Here is a 14462-nt window from a genome sequence, read left to right as displayed (position 1 = left end):
GAGATATTTGTATTGTCCCCTTATATACTTATACATGGTTATTAGATCGCCCCTCAGTCGTCTTTTTTCTAGACTAAATAATCCTAATTTCGCTAATCTATCTGGGTATTGTAGTTCTCCCATCCCCTTTATTAACTTTGTTGCCCTCCTTTGTACTCTCTCTAGTTCCATTATATCCTTCCTGAGCACCGGTGCCCAAAACTGGACACAGTACTCCATGTGCGGTCTAACCAGGGATTTGTACAGAGGCAGTATAATGCTCTCATCATGTGTATCCAGACCTCTTTTAATGCACCCCATGATCCTGTTTGCCTTGGCAGCTGCTGCCTGGCACTGGCTGCTCCAGGTAAGTTTATCATTAACTAGGATCCCCAAGTCCTTCTCCCTGTCAGATTTACCCAGTGGTTTCCCGTTCAGTGTGTAATTTATGTGAGATTTTATTTTGTGCTGTACAAAATTTTACTTTTTCACCTTTAGGATATGCTATGAAAGTTTCATGACTAAATGGTATAACAGGTCAAACTAACCTCTGTCCAAATTAAACCAGGTATAGTTTGGCCCAGGCCAGAGTATACACTGGGGAATAAACTGACCTAGGCCAAACTGTACCCTAGGGCATAAAATAGACTTGTAAATTCAATGTTAGATGCCATTTTTAACAACTTAAAACTGACTTAAATGTAGTGGGAAGGTATTTGTGTTGTTAATCACATGGTGAAGATTGTTCTTACAATACAATATTACTGGTAAATGACACACAGCTGCTTTTATTGTGTAACTACGGAGAAGTGCGGCAGAATTCTTTACCTTAATATATCTTTGTGAATGTCTAATATTTTTAATAACTAAAGTTTTCTGGTTCAAGTAATAAATATCTATGTGTTTAAAACTTTCAGATTTAAGTCAGGTATCTTTTTACACAACTTACCCGACTAGCCTGAACCCCAATAAAATGTTGAAAAATGAAGTTTTCCTTATGTTTATCACTCAATGCTGTTGATATCAAGGAGGTTATAACCTGGCATGAGGGGGTATGAAATGGCCTAGGCCAATTTATACCCCGTAGTATAAATTGGTCTAAACCATAATATACACAGGTATAATCAAACCTAGGCCACTTTAACCCAGGGTATAGTCTGGACTACCTACCTAGATAACTCACCTCTTCCCCTCTCTGATCACAATATCCTCTTCTTCACGCTCACAAATTCTTGCCCACCCCAGCACACTCCTACCTACCACACTTGTAGAAATTTACAAGCCATTAACATTCATTCACTTACAGACTCCCTACACTCATCACTGTCCCCAATCTCCTCTTTCCCCCGCCCTGATCTTGCTGTACACCACTAAAATGACACCCTCTGAAGCACCCTTGACCAAGTAGCGCCCCTCACCCACAGAACCTCCAAACACAGAGTAAAACAGCCCTGGCTCACGATGCAAACTAGATTTCTACACTGATGCTCTAGGGGTGTTGAATGTCTTTGGAGGAAGACTCGCACACCAGAAAACTTCATCCACTGCAATTTATACTAAGGACGTATAACTCTGCCCTTTACCTCTCCAAAGAGACCTACTTCACCACAATGATTTCCTCACTTTTTAACAACCCAAAAAACTTTTCAACATCTTTCACTCCCTCCTCAGTCCGAAAACACAGGCTCCCATCACAGACATCTGTGCTGATGACCTGGCCACCCACTTTATAGGGAAAATTGAGAATATCCATCAGGAAATCCATTCCCAGCCACCAAGGGCTAAGACTCCCATTCTCTCCTGCATTTCTCCTGGATCTCTCTCCACATTTGATCCCATCACAGGAGAAAAAGTCTCCAGGATCCTCTCTTCTTCTCGTCCGACTTCATGCACTACCGACCCCATTCCCTCACATCTCCTCCAGTCTCTCTCTCCTTTCGTCACTACTCATCTAACTACAATCTTCAATCTCTCCCTCTCCTCTGGCATGTTCCCATCCTCCTTCAAATGCTTTATCATTACCACATTATTAAAAAACCCTCTCTTGACCCATCCTGCACAAATAACTACCGACCAGTCTCCAACCTCCCCTTCATCTCTAAACTCTTAGAGCGCCTGGTCTACTCCCACCTTACCCGTTACCTTTCCACTCACTCTCTCCTAGATCTATCAAAGTCTGGCTTCCACCCCCTACATTCAACAGAAACTGCACTCATCAAAGTGACTAACTACCTTCTGATAGCAAAACGTAATGATGACCACTCTCTGCTTATTATTCTCGACCTATCTGCAGCTTTCGACACTGTTGACCAACATCTCCCACTCTCTGTGCTCCAGTCAATAGGAATTAAGAACACTGCTCTTTCCTGGCTCTCTTCCTATCTTACTGACCACTCCTTCAGTGTATCATTCGCTGGTTCCACTTTGTCTCCGCTTCCTCTCACCGTTGGTGTCCCTCAGGGCTCAATCCTTGGCTCCCTTCTCTCTCTACACTGCCCCAATTGGACAGACCATCAGCAGATTTGGATTTCAGTACCATCTTTATGCTGATGACACACAACTATACACATCATCCCTTGACCTTACCCCTGCTGTGCTACAGAACACCAATGACTGTCTGTCTGTGGTCTCCAACATCATGTACGCTCTCTATCTGAAGCTAAACATTTCCAAAACTGAACTTCTTCTGCTCCCGCCGTCTACTAACATCCCTAAATTTGACATATCCCTCTCCGTGGGTGGCACCATAATAACGCCTATGCAGCAGGCGCACTGTCTGGGTGTTATGTTTGACACCAATCTTTACTTAACCTTCCATATACAATCTCTTGCCCACTCTTGCTGCTTACACCTAAAGAACATTTCTAGAATCATCCACTTTCTCACCATGGAAACCACAGAAACCCTGATCCACAATCACCTGGACTACCTTAATGCGCTATTAATTGGCCTACCCCTCACTTGACTTTCACCTCTCCAGTCCATCCTTAATGCAGCAGCCAGGGTTATCTATCTGCCTAATCGGTACTCAGTCTTGTCCGCTCTTTGCCAGTCACTGCATTGGCTGCCCATTCATTCTAGGATCCAATTCAAACTTTTTTTCACACCCACAAAGCTCTCCAAAAGTGCGGCACCACCCTACATTTAAACCCTCATATCTGTTTATCGGCGTACCCGCTCATTACACTCTTCAAGCGACTTTCGACTAACCTCTGCACTATTCTGTACCTTCCACTCCTGGCTCCAAGACTTCACCGGCATTTCGCCAATCCTCTGGTATACACTACCCCAAGAAATTAAGACTATCCACAACTTACACAGCTTTAGGTGCTCCCTCAAAACACATCTCTTCAGAGTGGCCTATCACGTTCCCTAATCAAAGTCATTTTGTGTGTGTGGCCCATTCACTATCTATCTGAGAATAATCCTCCATGAAACTCCACCGCACCCAACAGCACCACAAATACTGACTGGTGACTAGCTCATGCAGCCTTTATCCATCTCCCACTCCCTCAAGATGGCTGGACCATAATTGTAAATACGCACCTGTATTTTGTGTCTGCCCCTACTTCATTGTAGATTGTAAAGCTCTCACGAGCAGGGTCATCTTACTTTGCTTAATTATTGCATTATTTTAACCCCTTTACCCCCAAGGGTGGTTTGCACGTTAATGACCGGGCCAATTTTTACAATTCTGACCACTGTCCTTTTATGAGGTTATAACTCTGGTACGCTTCAATGGATCCCAATGATTCTGACAATGTTTTCTCGTGACATATTGGGCTTTATGATAGTGGTACAATTTCTTCGATATTACCTGCGTTTATTTGTGAAAAAAATGGAAATTTGGCAAAAATTTTGAAAATTTCACAATTTTCCAACTTTGAATTTTTATGCCCTTAAATCACAGAGATATATCACACAAAATACTTAATAAGTAATATTATATATATATATATATATATATATATATATATATATATATATATATATATATATATATATTTCCCGCATGTCTACTTTACTTCAGCACAATTTTGGAACCAATTTTTTTTTTGTTAGGGAGTTATAAGGGTTAAAAGTTGACCAGCAATTTCTCATTTTTACAACACCATAAAAAATAACCAAGTTTGACACCATTCTAAAAACTGCACCCCTCAAGGTGCTCAAAACTGCATTCAAGAAGTCTATTAACCCTTCAGGTGTTTCACAGAAATTTTTGGAATGTTTAAAAAAATGAACATTTAACTTTTTTTCACAAAAAATTTACTTCAGCTCCAATTTGTTTTATTTTACCAAGGGTAACAGGAGAAAATAGACCCCAAAAGTTGTTGTACAATTTGTCCTGAGTACGCTGATACCCCATATGTGGGGGTAAACTACTGTTTTGGCGCAAGGGAGAGCTCAGAAGGGAAGGAGCGCCGTTTGATTTTCAATGCAAAATTGACAGGAATTGAGATGGGACGCCATGTTGCGTTTGGAGAGCCACTGATGTGCCTACACATTGAAACCCCCCACAAGTGACACCATTTTGAAAAGTAGACCCCCTAAGGAACTTATCGAGATTTGTGGTGAGCACTTTGACCCATTAAGTGATTCACAGAAGTTTATAATGCAGAGCTGTGAAAATAAAAAATAAAAATTTTCCACAAAATTATTTTTTAGCCCCCAGTTTTGTGTTTTCACAAGGATAACAGGAGAAATTTGACCCCAAAAAGTTGTAAAAATTTGTCCCGAGTACGCGGATACCCCATCTGTTGGGATAAACCCCTGTTTGGGCACACTGGAGAGCTCGGAAGCGAAGGAGCACTGTTTTACTTTTTCAACGCAGAATTGGCTGGAATTGAGATCGGACGCCTTGTCGCATTTGGAGAGCCCCTGATGTGCCTTAACAGTGGAAACCCCCCAATTATAACTGAAACCCTAATCCAAACACACCCCTAACCCTAATCTCAACGGTAACCCTAACCACACCCCTATCCCTGACACACCCCTAACCCTAATTCGAACCCTATTCCCAACCATAAATGTAATCCAAACCCTAACCCTAACTTTAGCCCCCAACCCTAACCCTAACTTTAGCCCCAACCCTAACTTTAGCCCCAACCCTAACTGTAGCCCCAATTCTAGCCCCAAACCTAACCCTAACCCTAACCCTAGCCCCAACCCTAGCCTTAACCCCAGCCCTAACCCTAACCCTAACCCTAGCCCTAACCCTAGCCCAAACCCTAGCCCTAACCCTAACCCTAGCCCTTGCCCTAACCCTAGCACTAACCCTAATGGGAAAATGGAAATAAATACATTTTTTAAAATTTTTTTATTTTTCCCTAACTAAAGGGGTGATGAAGGGGGGTTTGATTTACTTTTATAGCGGGATTTTTAGCTGATTTTTATGATTGGCAGCTGTCACACACTAAAAGACGCTTTTTATTACAAAAAATATATTTTGCGTTACCACATTTTGAGACCTATAATTTTTCCATATTTTGGTCCACAGAGTCATGTGAGGTCTTGTTTTTTGCGGGACGAGTTGACATTTTTGTTGGTACCATTTTTGGGCATGTGACATTTTTTGCTCGCTTTTTATTCTGATTTTTGTGGGGCAGAATGACAAAAAAACAGCTATTCATGAATTTCTTTTGGGGGAGGCGTTTATACCATTCCACGTTTGGCAAAATGGATAAAGCAGTTTTATTCTTTGGGTCAGTACGATTACAGCAATACCTCATGTACATCCTATTTTTATGTTTTGGTGCTTTTATATGATAAAAACTATGTTATAGAAAAAATTATTATTTTTGCATCGCTTTATTCTGAGGACTATAACTTTATTTTTTTGCTGATGATTTTGTATGGCAGATTGTTTTTTTAATTTTTCCCTAACTAAGGGGGTGATGAAGGGGGGTTTGAGTTACTTTTATACCGGGTTTTTTAGTGGATTTTTATGATTGGCAGCCGTCACACACTAAAAGACGCTTTTTATTGCAAAAAATATTTTTTGCGTTACCACATTTTGAGAGCTATAATTTTTCCATAGTTTGGTCCACAGAGTCAAATTAGAAAAGAAAGGCAGCACTCACCGGGCATCCGAGTCAAAAGAGCTTTATTCCACACACGTTAAAACATCTTCACGGCCGGGGGTGTGCTGTGACAGAGAGTGCAGCGGGCCTGACGACGGCTGTTTCGCGCCTGCTGGGCGCTTCCACGGGTCAGTAAGTGGATGTCAGGAACGCCGAAGGATGTAGACGGTCGGAGCGTAACTCCTCCCCTCACTACCACCCTTTATCGACCAACACACACCCACTGCGTGACGAAAATACTAAAAACACTTAAAAACATATAAGCTACATTAATCACATTAATATAAGCACTATAAATCCACATGACATAATATTTTCAATGCTCAGAAAAATGCCACCATTTCTTTGAAGACCGCAATCGCTCACTACCCGATATTTCAATGTTATTCTCTCACCGATTTAGAAGGTAAGATTACGATGATATACATGGCAATTTATTTATTTATTTATTGCTTTGTCTTATTTTCTATTTATTTGTTGTTTATTATTATTTGTTTTTAGCTCTTTAGAGACTAATGTCTTGTTAATGGGGATTTACACTGGATATATTGTACTGGAAAAATAAATTTATTACAACTAACTATTTACATTTTATAGGAAAATGGACATATCGACCCTATCATTTAGGCCCAGAGGGCCCATTGCGTTCGTTCGCATAATCCATCGGGCTTCTCTCCTTAATAGTATATTATGTAGATCTCCTCCCCTCCTGGGCAAAACTACCTTTTCTATTCCTGCAAAAGTCAAAATATTAGGATCTCCTCCATGTGTTTCTTGAATATGTTCGATCAACCTTGGCACGCCTTTCCCTGTAATGATCGATCTACAGTGTTCACAAAAGCGTATATTTAAACTTCGAATGGTTTTGCCAATATAAAAACGTCCACATGGACAGTATACAACGTATACGACATACTTTGTTCTGCAGGATATAAAGGTGTTCACAGTGTGTTTGACTGGGCCTAAAGAGAGGGTTTGACCAATAAGATGACTCTTACATTGCGCACAATGCCCACAACGAAAATTACCCTTCGGTACGCTAGAGTCTAACCAATTAGTCTTATCAGTGGATATACGGTTACGTACTAAAACGTCTCTCAGACTAGTGCTGCTTTTGTTAGAAATTAATGGACCCCTCTTTGTTGTTTCTGTGAGGTCCCTGTCTTTTTCAAGAATGTACCAGTTTTTTCTGATAGCTGACCGAATATGCGTGTCTATTGGACTACATTGAAAGCTGAATGTAAAACGCTTCTCCGCTGCTGTCTTCTTATCAGGAATACCTCTGTTTTTCCGAATTCTCTCATTTGCTTCATGTAATAACCTTTTCGGATAACCTCTCTTTTCATAGCTCAATAGATTGTTGCTCAGCTCCCTCTGTTGTGTTATTAGCTCTGTGTACCCTAAATAACTGGCTATACGGTAGTGCCCGTTTTGTGTGCGACGGATGGTAACTCTTGTAGTGGAGCACCGAGTTCGTGGCCACAGGTTTTCGGTACAATGATGTTTCCAATGTTCCATTTTTTACTTTTACAGTTACGTCTAGGAAATTAAGTTGTGCGCCCCCAAATTCTGATGTGAACGACATGTTCATTGTATTGCAGTTGAGATAGGCTGCAAATTGGGCAAAGGTGGTTTCTGGTCCGTCCCATACAAAGAACATGTCGTCCACATATCTACAGTAGAATTTTATATGCTGCAAGAACATATTCCTGCTCGCATAAATATATCTCTCCTCAAAAAGACCCAAAAATAGGTTTGCAAAAGTGCATGCTGCCGGAGTCCCCATGGCAGTCCCAGTCACTTGTTTGTACCACGTATCCAAGAACGTGAACGCATTGTGGGTTAAAATAAACTGAAGGGCCTCGCATACAAAATCAATAAATAACTGACTACGGTCAGTAGTTTCAAGTATGCATCTAATAGCACCCACCCCTTCTTTTTGTGGTATCCTGGTGTATAAATTCACCACATCGATGGAAGCCAAGAGTTGATGTTTTTATTGGTAACATTTTCAGGCACGTCACATTTTTTGATCGTTTTTTATTCTGATTTTTGTGAGGCAGAATGACCAAAAGCCAGCTATTTATGAATTTCTTTGGGGGGGTTTTATTCTCTGGGTCAGTACGATTACAGCGATACCTCATTTATATCATATTTTTATGTTTTGGCGCCTTTATACGATAAAAACTATCTTATAGAAAAAAGAATTATTTTTGCATTGCTTTATTCTGAGGACTATAACTTTTTTATTTTTTCGCTAATGATGCTCTATGGCAGCTCTTTTTTTGCGGGACAAGATGATGTTTTTTGCGGTACCATGGTTATTTATATCCGTCTTTTTGATCGCGTGTTATTCCACTTTTTGTTCGGCGGTATGATAATAAAGCGTTGTTTTTTGGCTCGTTTTTTTTTTTTTTTCAACGATGTTCACTGAAGGGGTTAACTAGTGGGACCGTTTTATAGGTCGGGTCGTTACGGACGTGGCGATACTAAATATATGTACTTTTATTGTTTGTTTTTTATTTAGACAAAGGAATGTATTTATTGGAACAATATATTTTTTTAATTATTATTTATTTAGGAATTTTATATTTTTTTCCACACATGTAATTTTTTTTTTTTTTACTTTTTTACTTTGCCCGAGGGGGGGACATCACAGTAAAGTGACAGATCGCTGATCTGACACTTTGCTGTGCACGGTGTCAGATCAGCGATCTGACATGCACAGCAGTGAGGCTTCCCAGCGCCTGCTCTGAGCAGGTGAGCAGGACCCGGATGCAGCCCCGCAGCCATTTTGGGGACTGCAGGGAGGAGACGCTCGGTACAAGGTGAGCACATCGCCTTGTACTGATTCTCAGGGAAGCACGCAGGGAGCCCCCTCCCTGCGCGATGCTTCCCTATACCGCCGGCACACTGCGATCATGTTTGATCGCAGTGTGCCGGGGGTTAATGTGCCGGGGGCAGTCCGTGACCGCTCCTGGCACATAGTGCCAGATGTCAGCTGCAATATTCAGCTGACACCCGGCCACACTCCCCCCGTGAGCATGGCTGATCACGCTGGACGTACTATTCCGTCCTTGGGAAGTAGGGCCCACCCCACATGGACAGAATAGTACGTCCAATGGCAGAAAGGGTTAAACGTTGTTACTTGTGACTTGTATATGAGCTATTAAACTGTACAGCGCTGCAAAATATGTTGGTGCTATATAAATAAAGATTATTATTATTATTATTATTGGACTTGGGGTATGCTATGGCCTATTACACCGACAAGTTAGGTAGCCTTGTAAAAACTTTTTTACACCTATAAAAATGTTTGCTTGATCAAGATCTGGCTACTATTTAATTTCAATTATTCATTACACATCTCACAGTCTCTAACAGATTTTTCTGTTTTACAGAAATTTGGTCACTCAAAGGGTTATTCCCATCTCCGACTTTGGCCTCATTCACTCACCTGTGTTTAAACACATACATGAAAAATATTTTCTTGTCATCAGTGTTTTAGATCAGTGTGCCAACAGTGTTTGTTCCATGTGCCATTTTTTACTATTAGTGTGTCATCCATGTGTCCATTTTTACCATCAGTGTGTCCCTTTTTGTCATCAGTGTGTAATCAGTGTTTCCCTTTTTACCATCAGTGTGTCATCAGTATATAGTCCATGAGTCTGTTTTACCTTCATCGCTGTCTTGATGAAGAAGTTTTATACGTTTAAATGCATTGACAAATAAATCACATAAGACTGGATTGGCATGTTCCATTCTTTTATGGCAGCGCAGAAAAACCCATTTGCTCTTTCTTTTTTTGTATTAAAAAAACAAGTAGAACAAGTACGTGCAACACGGATGTCTGAAAGAGGCCTTAAATGGCTGAGATAGGAATAACTTCTTCTAGTTGTCAGCCATCAGTAGCGGCCCTACAGAAGTGAGTGGAAGTTACATTAACAGTGTAACACGTAAACATCAGGAGTGATACCAGCATACCTCACTTTTCTACGCTGTTTCAATAGCTTCGATTAACTTCTATAGCAGAAACATTAACCATGTAGCACAGTTGAGCTTGGATGCTTTCAGAATCCCACCAATGAGGACAGACACCTAAAAGCAATTGTTTCCATTGTGATCATGAAAGTTAAGCTAGGAATAACCTTTTAAGTCTACGTTCAAGCCTTTTCTCCCATCAGGTAATCAGCAATAATTTTCTGCATATTGGAGGGCATGAATATCACAGCACGCAGTACTATTCTTGTCATCAAAATAATGTAAACATCAACGAAAGAGATTTATACCTGACATATGGTGGATTAGCCCAACTGATGTAAGAAACCAAAGAAACCTATTGCCTCACTCCCTACCCCCTTCAACCCCAAGCTCCAGACTCCAGATGAAACTGCAATCCCTCCACCAACTATGCAGTCCCCATTATAAACGTATGTGGTTCCTATTATAAACTTTAGTTTAATAGCTTTAAGGAATTTATTTGTTATCATGTTTTGTTTATTCCTAGTAGCAGTCCTTAATAGCATTTCCCCCTCTAAAGATGTTTTCCCAAAAGTAACATTCATCTCCTACCATCAGGATAGGCAATACATGTTCCATCTGTGGATATCTGTGAGATACCCTCACTGATCACTAGAAGTTGCAACCTCTATCCACATTTCTTACCAGATTCTTTTGCTCAAAATTACCATCAGATATGAAAACAGCTATATCTTCTACAGTGTTACAAGGAAACATGCTTGTTCACCACCCTATTCCCCGCTCTGGCAACTGTTGGAGGGTCCAGCATCTAATAGAAGTTTTAATTTGGATGATGAAATAAGCTTTTTTTTTTTTTTTTTTTTTGACGAGTCTCTATTGTGCACGCCACAAAAAAAGCACAAACAAATTATTTAGAAGACATGTAAGTGATCAAGAAGGCAGACAGTTTTTTGAATTTCTTATTAATAATTTAATAGAAAAATAAGACAGCAAATGCACATAATCTTTAGATTAGGTGAAATTAGTGATTGTTTTTTTTATATATATATTTTCTGGCTAATGTTACAACTTTGCAATTACCTTGTTCCAATTGTTGTTTGAAGAAGTGTACATATTCCGGACACAAAGAATATGGTGCACATCAGCTGACTTTTTACTGTATTGTCATGCTTTACACAAAGAGGTTCTGCTAGTATCAATGGAATGGCAATAATTCCTCCAAAAGCCAAAATATAATGCTGCAAAATATTTAAAAAATGCATATATATGAAATCTATTCTATAATGAAGTCTCTGAAAACTATATGAGTAAATTTTCCATAAAATTTTACATTTTTAGACAAAATAAGTGTGGTACAAACTAAGGACAAGCATTTAAATCGGCTGTCACCAAATTTGAAGCTGCAAACAGCATTTATTAGTAGATAGATATCTTAGAACTGATGAGGTTGGTGAATTTCTTTCAAAAATCCATGTCAAAATGGCTGAACAATTCTGACATCTAAGGGGTTGTCCTTGTTTGGCACAAAACTCTACCGATTCACAAGAATGCTTACAGTTACATAGCTACATAGGTGGAAAAAAGACCTAGGTCAATTAGGTCCACCATTTCTCCACCAATTGTACATTTTGTCACTAAATTAGCTATAATCCACAATATTATTTGTACAGAGGAAAACATGAAGCCCTTTTTTAAAAGCTGCTACAGTGTTTTACATTACTACGTCTTGTGGTAAAGCATTGCACCTCCTGACTGCTCTAACTGTGAAGAACCATTGCCTATTTAGCTGCCTGGATAGCCTTTCTTTCATCCCTAATGAGTGCTTCCTGGCATTTAGTATGGACTTTGGAAGGATTAAGTCATGTGCCAGTCCTTTTTGTTGACCACACATATTTATACATGTAAACGATATCTTCAATGAGGCTTCTTTTTCTAAGCTAAACAAACCAAACTTTTCCAACCTTTCATCATATGAGAGGCCTTCCATCCGTTGTAATATTCTAGTTGCCCTCCTTTGAACTGACTCTAACTTTTGAATATCCTTTTTCCAATTTGGAGCCCAAAATTGGTACTAGATATGGTCTCACCAGTGATTTATAAAGAGGTAACAAACTAACAATACGTTGGGAACATGGGATTTTATCTCTCTTTTTATACACCCTAAAATTATGTTTGTTTTTGCGGCTGCTCCTTGACATTGAGTACTACTGCTCTGCTTACTTGTAATCAGAATACCCTAGTCCTTCTCCTGGTCTCTAGTTCCGAGTATACTCCCATTTTATGCATGTGCAGCAATAGGATTACTCTACATTTATCAACATTAACAAACATTTTTTAATAAAGATGTTCATTTTTCTTCCTCTGCATCCTCTGGCGCTTTTCACACCACAAGTTTTGATATCAGTTCCACCTGGTTGTGTGACCATATTGTGTATCGTGATCTGCAGTATATGCATTGGAGATGTTGTCTCGGTTAATGACACTCGGATCACTTTGTAACTAGAAATCCATGTTTTTACTTTGTAAATTTTAGAATAGAGTGATTTAATTGAGTTGCATAAACGGATGGACCACACCATTGCTGGTAATTTGTCAATCCGGGAAAAATAAGCTCTTTTTTCCTCGAAACATCATCAAGATTTGACGATTTGGAAGACAAATGTTTTGTTGTTTTAAAGAATACCACATTCTACATTCAATTAAATGGTGCTATCTTGAGTGATTCTATTACATATAAAAAACTTTCAGCAAACCCGACCCTTGCCTTTCAATGAGAACTTAACCACTTAAATCCCCGGAGCTTTTTTCATTTTTGCTTTTCGCTCGCCTTCTTTCAAGAGCCATAACTTTTTTATTTTTCTGTCAATATGGCCATGTGAGGGCTTATTTTTTGCAGGATGAGTTGTACTTTTGAACAATATCATTGGTTTTACCATGTCATGCAACATACAATGGGAAAAACTTCCAAGTGCGATGAAATTGCAAAAAAAGTGCATTCCCACACTAGTTTTTTGTTTGGCATTTTTGCTGGATTCACTAAATGCTAAAACTAACCTGCCATCATGATTCTCCAGGTCATTACAAGTTCATAGACACAAAACATGTCTAGGTTCTTTATTATCTAAGTGGTGAAAAAAAATCCAAACTTTGCTAAAAAAAAATGGTGCCATTTTCCGATACCCGTAGCGTCTCCATTTTTCGTGATCTGGGGTTGGGCGAGAGCTTATTTTTTGGGTGCGAGCTGACGTTTTTAATGATACCACTTTTGTGCATATACGTTTTTTAGATCGCCCGTTATTGCATTTTAATGCTATGTCGCGGCGACCAAAAAAAACGTAATTCTGGCGCTTTGATTTTTTTCTCGCTACACCGTTTAACGTTCAGGTTAAAGTTAAGTTAATTTGAACTTTTATTTATTTATTTTTTTTTTATTTTTTTAAACACTTTTTTTGTTTTTTTGGCATGCTTCAAGCTGCCATTACACGATCTCCTCTGCTACATAGAGGTGAAGCACAGATCACCTCTATGTAGCAGAAATGCAGCACTGATTTGAGCGCCGACCACAGGGTCTGCTATCAACAACCATAGAGGTCTCAAGGAGACCTCAGGTTGTTATGGCAATACACTGCTGACCCACGATCATGTGACGGGGTCAGCGGTGCAAGCGCTTTCGGCCTGTGCTTGTTAAATGCCGCTGTCAGAGTTTGACAGCGGTATTTAACTAGTTAATGGATGTGGGCGGATCGCGATTCTGCTCGCGCCCATTGCAGCCACATGTCAGCTGCTGATAACAGCTGACATGTCACGTTTTTGAGGTGGGCTCACCGCCGGAGCCCACCTCAAAGCGGGGGAGTCTGCCAGCTGACGTACTATCCCGTCAGCTGGCAGAAAGGGGTTAAATCATTACTAGACTAGGGTCTTTCTCTATCAACCATAGATAAAAAACAATATGAATATATTTTGTGCAGGATCTGATAGTTCCTATTTTTCATTCTTGTTAATGCTTCATAAGAACCAATCTATGCCATCTATAAGACCCACTGTGGAGGGAATTTGGCTCTTTAAATGATAAGTTATGTCAGTGGGTTGATGCTCTCTTTCAACCATTTATATAATTTTGCCAAGCTTATCAAGCATGTTCTCAACATTTTATAACGTATTTCTTGGAAGTCTGAATATTCATGGCTAAGCTGTGATATGGGTGGAGCACCCGCTAGGACCGTGTCCGGCGGTACTTAAAGGAGTGGTCACAGAAGCAGTGACCCAATCCGTGGCCCTGGGCATCCAATTAAAGGAGATGAAGTGTAGTGGACAATAAAGTCTATGGGGAAATGTTCGTGAGACCACCTGTGATACTCGGCCAGGGATGGCTTAAAGGGAATCACTGGGGCTGATGGTGTTGCAGCAAAGTTGGTATAGCTC

The 14462-nt window shown here is 40.0% G+C and overlaps 1 long non-coding RNA gene across 1 annotated transcript in view; it reads right to left on the bottom strand.

The window, feature by feature from the left end:
• The window catches only part of LOC143776257 (uncharacterized), a 67933-nt gene extending 56677 nt beyond the window's left edge, over positions 1-11256 (bottom strand). Inside the window, exon 1 of the long non-coding RNA XR_013215797.1 lies at positions 11121-11256. This is a non-coding gene — a long non-coding RNA (uncharacterized LOC143776257). The remainder of the gene's footprint in view (positions 1-11120) is intronic.
• Between the last annotated feature and the right edge of the window lie 3206 nt (positions 11257-14462).

Source organism: Ranitomeya variabilis, chromosome 5, assembly GCF_051348905.1.
Source record: "Ranitomeya variabilis isolate aRanVar5 chromosome 5, aRanVar5.hap1, whole genome shotgun sequence".
NCBI lineage: Eukaryota > Metazoa > Chordata > Amphibia > Anura > Dendrobatidae > Ranitomeya > Ranitomeya variabilis.
The sequence above is the reverse complement of the archived record's forward strand: the minus strand, read 5'-3'. Positions and strand labels throughout refer to the sequence as shown.